Source organism: Diceros bicornis, chromosome 24, assembly GCF_020826845.1.
Source record: "Diceros bicornis minor isolate mBicDic1 chromosome 24, mDicBic1.mat.cur, whole genome shotgun sequence".
Taxonomy (NCBI): Eukaryota; Metazoa; Chordata; class Mammalia; order Perissodactyla; family Rhinocerotidae; genus Diceros; species Diceros bicornis.
The window spans coordinates 39,840,808-39,852,941 of NC_080763.1; the positions used below are offsets into that span (position 1 = coordinate 39,840,808).

The 12,134-nt window shown below is 36.5% G+C and overlaps 1 protein-coding gene across 6 annotated transcripts in view; it reads right to left on the reverse strand.

Moving 5' to 3' along the window:
• The window catches only part of PPP4R4 (protein phosphatase 4 regulatory subunit 4), a 101,155-nt gene that overhangs the window by 52,704 nt on the left and 36,317 nt on the right, over positions 1 to 12,134 (reverse strand). The window lies entirely within an intron of this gene.

Below are 12,134 nucleotides of genomic sequence, written 5' to 3' on the forward strand. Positions count from 1 at the left end.
TAAATCTGTATTTCAGTGATTAGCAAGGTTCATGAGGAGGTACACATAAAAATACCCCTAAGATCTCTTTCCATAAAGAAAAACCAATACTAATAGTAACTATCCTATGACTATTGCAAATGTGCAATGAGGTATCTTGCCATGCAAATCACAAGAACACCAAAACAAATAAATAAATTACAAGACCATGGTTTTGAAGCTGAACTTCTAGCTGGACTACTCTGTCAAGTCATTTTTACATATAATAAATTAGAATCATGTAATTGTATGATTTTGGCTTAAAATATAAATAAAAAGCAATTTAAAACGCACAGATGTGCTTATCAAAGGAATATCTATTTACTAGATATAACAGCCGTAAGTAACCATTTCCAATGATCCATTGTAGCCATATTTAATTAAATATTTTTTGAAAAAATTATAAACTGTTTTCTGAGGAAAAAAGCAGCATTGGAAAGTACGGCAAATTTCTATAATAAGTGGAAATGGGGCTTTCTTTCTAGTCAGTCACAGTACTTTTCCCTTCTATCCTAATCTTTCTGTAAAGTAGCCCAATGAAAATATAATTCTGATAATATAATTTTAACTTCATTGACAGCTATTTATTCAGTACTAACATGAAAATAAGTGTTCTGGGAAATTGGAGAAAAGTCAAAGACACAGTTCCCTACCTTTGAGGGCCTCCTGTTGCTTATATACATTCAAACACTCAACACATATCCAGTTAGTTACGTTCAAGGCACTGTGCTAGGTGCTGGAGACAGCAATGAGCAGGACCAGCAATGCACCTGTTAATACTGTAATTAAAGCTGTGATAAGAGCTAAGGATGGGAAGCAGAGGCTGCCATAAGAACATCTACCAGGTGACCTGATCTCCTCGGAGAAGAGGGGATCACTGAGAAGTGACAACTGGCCTATGTGAAGACAAAGAAATAACTGGGATAGAGAGAGGGAGGGAAACAAGAAGAGTAAGAGAGAAAGCATTCCCAGCACTGAGAAGTAGGAAGGAGCACAGTAGACGCAGTAACTGAAGGAAGGTCGGTATGCCTAGAGCACAGAGTGACAGGAGGGGCTGAGACTGGTGAAACAGAGCCCAAATTATGCAGGGCCTTAGATGCATTAAGCAAGAGAATACTCAAATTGTAGTCTTAAATGCTTTGAAATATCATGCTGACTATAAAGATGAAAGTGAATCAGAAATCAGTGAGGTGGGGTGGAATGGGAGGGAGGGAGCAGGCGAGGATCACTTGGGAAGCTTTTACACTCACCTGAGCAAACCCTTATAGTGGCTTGGACTAGGATGGAGTTAGTGTCGTTGGAGTGAGGTGGATGGATTCAAGAAATACTTAAGACATAAAATAAACAGGATTGTGTAAGTGAGTAGTAAAAGAACAGATGGTATCAAGGATGATTCCCAAAATCCTGGCTTCTAAACCAGAAGGATAACCACTAGCACAGGGGACACTGGAGGAAGCCCAGGTGTCAAGGGGAAATATTAGGAGCTCAATTTTGGACTTGTTAACTTTGAGATGCCTTTGAGGCACCCAAGTAGAGATTAAAGACAGGGAATTGTATACACAGATCTGATGATCTGAAAAGGTATGCTATAAACAAGAGAATTTATATGGAATACATAGAATTTATAAGATGATATTTAAAGGCTTGGGTGTGGATGAGACTGCCTACAGAGAAAACACAGATTGAAAGTGGAGATCTGTTGTTATAAACATAATTTCACCCCAACAAGAGTGCTGAAGAACTCAAAGTTTAAATAAAGAGATCCATCACAAATGTTTTGGCAGAATATTTAAGTTCTGGATTATTCCTAACACATCATTAAAAAACACTCAATTGGTCTGTGTGGGTGTGAGGGTGATCACAGGGTGTGGTGGAGGGGTATGTGCAGGTATACAAACAGAAACATTTTGGGTTAATATTCTAAGATTAAATCAAAAATGAGAAAATTTGAAAAACGGGAACTTCCTCTTTCAGTAATGGCAGACTAGGTAATTCTAATCAGCTCTCCTGATGAAGATAATTTAAAAACCTGGACAAAATATAAAAATCACTTGAATAAAGGCATATGGAAACTAACAAGGTTACCCCTCCAAAACTAAAAAATTAAAAAATTACCCAGTCTAGATTACTCATTGCTAGAAAAATTATCCATCCAAGATCTAGGAGACAATGGAATTCCAGAAAGGTGAGCATGTAATTTGGGGCCCGTTTTTCCCCTGGGGCCATTTGATGATTCTACAAAAGGCTCTTGAAAGGCTGAGAGCTGAAGTGACTTTTTTGACAGCCTCACAGAGGCCCTCGTAAACCCAGCTGGGATAGGATTAGGGTAATCCCCCCTGGGATAGGATTAGGGTAATCCTGAAGGTGATGGGCCTTTGCAGGGAGAGCAGCCCAGTTTCAAATCATTCAATACCTGAAACTGGATGAAGTGAGATTTTATTGCTGGGGCAGTTAAGCAGCTGCCAGAAGAAAACATATTCCTTTCTAGAGGAAGATATCACCCTAGGCCTTGAACTATTTCTACAAATAATTCATCAAATACAAGATCAAACACACAATCAATAATATCAAGGCACATGAAGAGATAAGACAATATGAATGAGAACTAGCAGAAGCAACAGAAAATAGAAATGCACCAAAAGGAGCTCCAGGTTTTGGTGTTATCAGATACATACCTGGTTCAAGAGGATAAAAAGATACAATTGAGAATTCCAACAGAAAATTCTAAGATATTTAAAAAAAAAAAAAAAGTATGTGGTAGATTTTTAAAAGAGCTAAACAGAAACTCTAGACCAGAAAAGTATAATCAAAATCAATATTAGGTTAGACACAGATGAATTAGTGAACTGGAATATGGGTCAGGATAAAACAATTGAATGAATCACACAGAGAAAAGAATGGAAAAGAAGGTAAAAGACATAAAAGATACTATAAAAAGATCTAATATATGTGAAATTGGAGTCTAGGAGAGCAGAGAAGATTATTAGGCAGAAGTACATTTGAAAAATGTCTGAATTGGGCCGGCCCCGTGGCTTGGCGGTTAAGTGCTCGCGCTCCACTGCTGGCGGTCCGGGTTCGGATCCTGGGCGCGCACCGACGCACCGCTTCTCCGGCCATGCTGAGGCCACGTCCCACATACAGCAACTAGAAGGATGTGCAGCTATGACATACAACTATCTACTGGGGCTTTGGGGGAAAAATAAATAAATAAATAAAATTAAAAAAAAAAGAAAAATGTCTGAAAAGATAATGATCAGGTTTTTTTGGTACAGATATTCTAACAGGTGTATAGATTTATTTGCATTTATATAATGACTAATGATGTTGAATAACTTTTCTTATGCTTATTGGCCATCCACAAATCTTCTTTGGTGAAGTACCTCTTCACATTTTTGTCCATTTTTAAAAATTGTGTCATTTTCTTATTATTGAGTTTTGAGAGCTCTTTATGTATTCTGAACATGTCATTCATTAGATATGTGATTTATAAACATTTTCTCCCATTCTATAACTTGTCTTTTCATTCTCTTAACACTGTCTTCTGAAGAATAGAAGCTTTAAATTTTCATGAGGAAAAATTAATCAAATTTTTCTTCTATGGATCATGCTTTTAGCGTCATATGTACGAAACCTTTGCCTAACTCAAGGTCATGAAGATTTTCTCTTATGTTTTCTTCCAGAAGTTTTTACAATTTTAGCTTTTAACATTTAGGTTTATGATCTATTTTGAGTTATTTTTGTATATGGTACAAGGTATGACTTTTTTCCCAACTAACCCAGCACCACTTGTTGAAAAGACTACCCTCTCTACACTGAATTGCCTTTGCAACTGTGTTGAAATCGACTAGCAATGTATGTGTGGGATTTTTTTCTCTCTATATATCCCATTGATTTGTCTTTATACCAACACCACATAGTCTTAACTGCTGTAGCTGTATATTATGTCTCAAAATCAGGTAGTAAAAGTCCTCCAACTTTGTTCCTCTTTTTCAAAGTTATTTTGGCTATTCTTGGTCCTTTGTATTTTTATAGGAATTTTAGAGTTAGCTTGTCCTTTTCTACCCCACCCCCTGCCCAGACACAAAAAAAAGAGAGAGGAAAAAACCTAATGTGCTGGAATTTTGATTATTTTGCATTAAATATATAGATATGTGAGAACTCATATCTTAACAATATTGAGTCTTCTGATCCATGAACATGGTGCATCTTTCCATTCACTTAGTTCTTATATTATTTCTCTCGGCAATGTTCTACATTTTGCAGTAAACAGGTCTTACATATCATTTATCAGATGGATCCCTAAGTATTACATACTTTAATGCTCTAGCGACAGTTTAAGAAAAACTTCAATTTCCAATTGTTTGTTGCTAGTGTGTAGAAATACAATTGATTTGTATTATATCGATCTTGTATCCTGCAACCTTTCTATACTCAATTAGTAGTCCTAGTTTTTTCTTTTGTAGATTCCATCATAGATGATAATGTTATGGGACAAAAAGAGACAGTTTTACTTCTTTCTATGCAATGTGGATGTCTTTCATTTCTTTTCATTGCCTTATCGCACTGGCTAGAATGTCCAGTACAATGCCAAACAAACGTGGTTAAGAGCAGACACTCTTGGTTTGTTCCTGATCTTAAGGGAAAGCATTCGGTCTTTCACCTTTAAGTATGATTTACCTGTAGGTTTTTCACAGAAGAAACCCCTGTTTAGCCCTAGTTTGCTGAGTGGTTTTTTTGGGGTTTTTTTCCAGGAATAATTGCTGGATTTTGTCAAATACTTTTCCTAAATCTATTGAAAGGATCAGATGGTGAATTTTTTTTTTTCAGTTTGTTGATATGATGGCTTATATTGATTAGTTTTTAAATACTGAACCAACCCTAAATTCCTGAGCTAAACCCCAATTGGTCATGATGTATTATCCTTTTTATATATTGCTGGATTTGATTTTGCTGTTTTTCAGAAGATGTCTGTATCTAAGCTCATAAGCGATATACATCTATCGTTTTTTTTGTAATGTCTATGCCTCATTTGAGTATCAGGGTAATGTTAGTCTCATAGAATGACTTGTGAAGTTGTTACTTTCACCTCTACTTTCTGGAAGAATTTGTGTAGAATTGTTATTATTTCATTTACATTTACTCTAATTTTTACCATTTCTGGTGCTCTACATTGCTTCATATAAATCCAGTTTCCATCTGGTATCGCATTACTTCTGCATAAAGAACCTCCCCTGGGGCTGGCCCCATGGCTTAGCGGTTAAGTGCACGTGCTCCACTACTGGCAGCCTGGGTTCAGATCCCGGGTTCGGATTCCGGGCGTGCACTGACGCACCGCTTGTCCAGCCATGCTGAGGTGGTGTCCCACATACAGCAACTAGAAGGATGTGCAACTATGACATACAACTATCTACTGGGGCTTTGGGGATAAAAAGAGAAAAAAAAGGGGGAGGACTGGCAATAGATGTTAGCTCAGGGCTGGTCTTCCTCAGCAAAAAGAGGAGGATTGGCATGGATGTTAGCTCAGGGCTGATCTTCCTCACAAAAAAACAAACAAAAAAGAACCTCCCTTACCATTTCTTGTAGTATAAGTCTTATACAAAGAATCCTTTCAATTTCTGCTTGTCTCAAGAAAAAAATAGTATTTTGCCTTCACCCTTGAAAGATATTGTCACTGGGTATAGATTTCTTGTTAACTTGCTCTTTGCTTTCTAATACGTACTTCTAACACGACATTCCATTGTCCTCTGGTCTGCATAATTTCTGACCAGAAGTCTGCTTTAACTCACCTTTGTTCCTCTGTATGGAATCTTTCTTTCATCTCTGGTTGCTCCCAAGAATGCCTCTTATTTTTTATTTTCAGCAGTTTGATCATGATGTGCCTAGGGGTGTGTGTGTGTGTATTTATCTTGGGTTCCTCTGAGCTTCTTGGATTTTTGGTTTGTTGTTGTTCATTAATTTCAGAAAAGTCTTGGCCATTATTTCTTCAAATAGTTCTTTTTCCCTGTTCTCTCTTTTCTCATTCTGAGATGCCAATTGCACATATATTGGATCACTTCACACTGTCTCAAAGCCATTTGATGCTCTCTTCTATTTTTTTCACTCTTTTTTAACTTTGTGTTCCAATTTGGATAATTTATACCTTCAAGTTCACTGATTCTTTCCCCAGCTGTGTCCAAACTACTGATAAGCCCATCAAAGGAACGCTTTATCTCTGATATCATCCTTTTTGTTTCTAGCATTTTCATTTGATTGTTTTATAGTTTCCATCTCTCTGCTGAAATTCCCCATATATCCATGCACGTTGTTCTGAGAAAGTGGGCAGTGTTGTGTTCCCGTCCCCCAGCAGCAGCCAATCATCACCACACCTGCATCAGCAAAAGCGAATCTCTCCAGTCTCCTGCCCTGCCCCCTAAGGCAAGGAGGCCTGTGGAAAAGAGCTTGCAAGTGAGTGCAAAGTTCTCTTGTGTCTGGAGCTCTGAGTTATTTTAAACTAATATGCTAGCCCACAGTCAACCTTTAAAAACTTGTCACAATTTTAGCTGACTTTTTTCTAACAATCTTACGTGCTGGCCACTTCCTTCTATACTCTGTCAAAAGTCGGTGCCCCTGTGTCCCATCTTTCCTCAGAGCGGCTGTTGTTCGTTTGAATTCAGTTTATTTGGTTGCCTTGTGACCACCTCTGACAGGCTAAAAAGTTATGATTGCATGGATTCTGTGAATAACCCATTGTTATTAAAACAGGAGTGATCTTTTCTGGCACATTCCTACATCTGAAGTAGAAGTAGAACTGACTGCTTTGTTTTTGAGCCCTGAATATTCCTTACTTCCTTACAAGTTTAACTATGCATTTAAAAGAACACTCATTGTACTTTATCTAGAGTTTCTATATGTTCTGATTTGACAATATTTTCTAGGATATTTAGTTCACTACACTACCAAAAGGTTAGCCAATTCATAAAGTTTTTTTGTGTGTGTGAGAAAGATCAGCCCTCAGGTAACATCTGATGCCAATCCTCCTCTTTTTTTGCTGAGGAAGATTGGCCCTGAGCTAATGTCTGTGCCCATCTTCCTCTACTTTATATGGGATGCCGCCACAGCATGGCTTGACTAGTGGTGCATCAGTGCGTGTCCGGGATCCGAACCTGTGACCCTGGGCCATCAAAGCAGAGTGTGCTCACTTAACCACTTGCACCACTGGGCCAGCCCCCATAAAGTTTTAAATCAAACATTACAGACCTTTATTACAGTGAAGTATGTGAATATCTTCATTTTATAATTTTGCAAGGATTGTAAATAAAAATATCTATCTATGATCCTTTGTATCACTCAAATGACTAAAGTCAGGAACAATATTCGAGTAGTAACAGTGGTCTGATTATCCCGGAAATAAAAGATTTTCTAATTAAGAATTTCAGAATTTCCAGTTCATTTTTATTGTAAGCAGGGTAAAAATAAAAAACGATTGAATGACTAAGAAGCACAGGTGAGAACACTGGTCTCCACTAGAATTTGCTGAGAGGCAGTATTTTTAGGTCTATTAGGAATATTGGCTAATATAATATTTTATATATGCCCATTAAAAACTATATACTCAGTAAATGTTTCCATTGAATTTAATTATTATTGTAAAATAACTAACGATGCTAATCTATTTTGTCCTTAAACACAAATAGATATACATAAAAAGGAAAAGACATAACAGACATTATTTTTGAAATGCATTGTGGTTAAAGTACTTTTACTTTTGAGCTGTAAACCACAGAAGAAAGAGTACTTTGTATCATCTGTTAATGCTCTCTAATTTCTTTGGTTAACACTACTTCCCTTTTTTTTTTTCCTTAGTGAAGTAGAAAAATGGTTATATAATTTTATGCTTCCTAGTCTATAAAACTTCCTAGGAAGGTCAATTCTGACTCTCATGCTTGTTTTCCATCAACTTACATTATAGGAATTATTTCACTTTCTTCCTCACCTGCCTTCCTATCAGTGCTCCTAAATGCTTAGCCTGCCAATAGAGCACTGCTGTCTACTGTGGGCTTTTTAGGACCTGTGGGGTGTCTGGAACATTGCGTCCCGCTTATTATGTATAAAACTGTCGCTTTCACAAAATCCTTTTGCTTTTCTCAGAACTTAACTTTTAACTTATCTCAGAAAACGTCACCTACAGTGAGGAAGACAGATGCTTTTATTTTTGAGCTGCAAACCAAAGGAAAAAGCAATTTGTACTATCTGTTTATGCTCTTTAATTCCTTTAGTTAAGACTATTTCTTTTTTCCTTGGTGAACTGTAAGAATAAATTATATAATTTCATACTTCCTAGAAACCTCTCAGTAAAATATTCATAGTCAAAACACTGAATTTTTAAGCCTAGAGTTTCTCAACCGTACAATGAGAATAAATACATCATGTGGAGTTGTTAGAAGTTTAAAAGGATGGATCTAAAGTATTAAACTCTGTGCCTGGACCACAGTGAGTGTTCCTCGCATTATTACTGCTTATCCCCACATCTGTGCCACTTGAAATAGGACTTACAAAGTAAGTAAAGTTAAGCTTTTTATTCACAAATATATTTATTTACACAGTAAAGTCTTTCTATAAAAATTTTAAAATAAGATCTTTTTAAAAAAAAATGTACCCACATTCAGTAAATATAAAATACTCAAATAATCACATGGGGAGAAACATGACATTTTTCTATTATTTCCATAAATGAAAATAAAGTCACCCAAAATTAATAAAAGTAGAACTAATGAATCTTTTCAGAATCAGAAGATTGGTAAACCACATCTACTGATCTCCAATGATCAAATTTCATATTGAATAATTATGTCTCTTTTATCCTTTCCCTATTATGTATCTTTCTCCCACTCCCCCCAAAAAGGTCTCCCTAGTAACATAAATCAGCATTATATCACTCCACTGATATCCTGTTTTTACTTCTCATCCAAGAACGCCATCAGTGGATCAGGCCAATGTGTCACTGTCTTTCAAGTAAACACTTACTGTCTCAGAATATTAAGTTCAATCAATGCTCATTTTAAAAAAAAACTATTTTTGAGTACCTATTATTTGCCAAGCACTGTTCTAGGTTCTGGGGATACAGTGATAAACCAGACTGACAAAGATTCTGCCCTTGTGGAAGAAAGAGAAAAGAATGGTAGGTGATGAGGTCAGAAAACTAGATGGGGTCATTTAAGAGCACAGAAAGAAGTTTTATTCTATCTGAAATGAGAAGTTTCCTGTGGCAGCTATAATAAATTACCACAAACTGAGTGGCTTAAAACAACAGAGATTTATTCACTTACAGTTCTGGAGGCCATAAGTCCTAAATCAGTGTTGCTCAGCCAAAATCAAAGTGTTGGCAAGGCCACACTCCCTCTGGAGGCACTGGGATAGAATCTGTTCCTTGCCTCTTCCAGCTTCTGGTAGTTGCTCGCATTCCTTGCCTTGTGGCTGCATCACTCCAATCTCTGCCTCTGTCTTCACATTGCCTTCTCTTCTGTGTCTGTGTCAAATCTCCCTCTGCTTTCCTCTTATAAGGATACACGTGATGGCATTTAGGGCCTACCCAGATAACCCAGGATAATCTCCCTATCTCAAGATCCTTAACTACATCTGCAAAAACTCTTTTTCTAGATAAGGTAACATTTATAGGTTCCAGGGATTAGGACCTCATATCTTGGGAGGCCATAATTCTGTCTACCACACCACTTAAGTAATTTTCCTGGAAGAATATAAGATATGACTTATTCTTTTAAAAGAATTTTAAAGAATTTTTTCTCTCTGAGGAAAAAAAGGTAACTATGTGAGATGATGGATGTATTAATTAACTTGATTGTGGTAATCATTTCACAACATATACATATATTAAATCATCATGTTGCACACTTTAAATATATACAATTTTATTTGTCAAAAATATTTGTAGCTTGTTCCTACACAAATAAGTAAATAAATAAAAGATCTCTTTGGCTGAGTGGGCTCTAGGGAGCAAAGCAGAAGCAATACGTCCAGTGAGGAGGCTGCTATAGTAACCAGATGAGAGATGACTAAGGCTTGAGAAGTAAAATTATACATTATATATCTGTTGCAGTTATGATCAGCTAATGAGGAGGTTGTATAGTATTTAAGAGGGAGGACTCAGGAGTCAGACTTTCTGTTCAAACGTAATTATACCACTTGCCAGCTTTGTGACTTTGGGCAAGTTACTCAACTAAGCTGTGTCTTCCTCTACCAAGTGACCCTTACAGAACTGCTATGAGCATTCGAAGAGATAAAAATGTGTAAAACACTCTGCTTGATAGAGTACAGCACCTGACACACAGTAAGACCTCAATAAATGTTAGCTATAGTTATTTTTATCTGTTCCTGACATTGCACATTTTCTATTATATAATTTTATGCCATATATTTTGGTTCCCAAAATAAGTGAAGATATAACTAAAAGGATTCAGTAACTAAACAAGTAGAGACTTTTTTGCACTTCATTATAAAGGAGTCACTGATGTTACATGGTGTAATTATATCATCACCATTTTAAATTTTATATAGGATCACAATATTTTAGAAATTTATCTTGACAAACAAATTCTTTTACTTCTAGATAACCAGAAGTTCAAGTCAAATACTGAAATCTAACATCTAAGATTTCAATTTAATATATTGTGGAAAAGAATTCAAACTTAATAAAGACCAGAGAAAAAATTTATTTCTTTTTCAAAAGATACCCTAGGATTAAATCACATAACAGATATATCATAACAACTATATTTAAAAGTGTCTAGGGAATTTAAATTGGAGGTCAGAATATTTCCTTTCTGGATTCTTATTTAAATTTAACCTTGAGATGAGTGACCTAATTGCATTATCATTCATTGTCCACTGCAGATAAAATTTAGAAAGCAAACTATAGAAATACTATCGATTAGCTCAGTTCTAATCCTAACTCTGTTTCTGCCATTTCATTTTTAACCTTAAATTCCTTCATCTCTAGAAAATAGCAACCTACTTAGAAACCATTTTGCAGTTAACTGTAAGGATGAAACACAAATGCTGTAAAACAAAAATAAAAATATCACTGATGAAAGTTTTATAATACATAAGGCCATAAAAATCTCCATCATCACTTTACCTGATGTTCTTTCTAAAAGCTGCTTGTACTACTGTTATAAATGTGGTAAGAATCTTGGGAATGATTAGCTTCTTACATAAAATATTTATTGTTCATATCTTTAAATCTCTGAAAGTAAATCATTCATAGAAGATTAGTATCAGTAAGTACTCAGACTATTTTTCCCTATGGATTTAATAAACTATCAACCAAGATACCAAGATACAAAACCAGCAGAACCATATGGATGCTCAAGCCAGAATCTGCAAGCCACCTCTCACTTTCCCACATCCAATCCATTATGAAGGTCTCTTCATTCTACCTCAATGGATGTATCTCAGATATATCCACTACTCTCTACTGTCCTAATCAGCTGTCCTAATCCAAGTCACCTTCAAATATCATGAGGACTACTGCTGCAGCTTCCTAATTCTCCCACTCCAATCTACTCTGCACACAATTATCAAAATGATCACTGTAAAACGTAAAGGGGATAAGTCACTTCCCTGCTTAAAGCCTTCAAATGGCCCTTCCACTGTCCCGAGAAAGAACAAGTTTCGCATGCGCTGTCACCGGCCATCTCTCCAACCTCTCTTCAAGTCACACCCCACCCCTACCCACTGGATTCCAACCGTACATGATTCTTAGTTCCACCAAGCTCCTTCATCTTAGGGCGATCTCCTGCTCTCTCTGCCTGGATCACTCATTCTTGACTCTTCAAAAGGTTGCTCCCTCCTATCCCTTCAGTTTTCAGCTCCTCAAAGAGGCTTTCCTTGACCTCCCAATGCACAGTAGGCACCCCTGTCACTGCATCCTGTTCTTTACACTCATTCACTTGTTTAATGTCTGTTTCCCCGCTCTGGACTGTAACATCCTTGAGGGCAAGTTCTCTGTTTTGTTCACCTCTATTTTCTCAGTGCTTAGAACAGTGCCTGGCACATGGTACATATTTATGAATGAATGAGAATGCCATTATTACTAAAGGCTCACTTGTATTACAAGATTG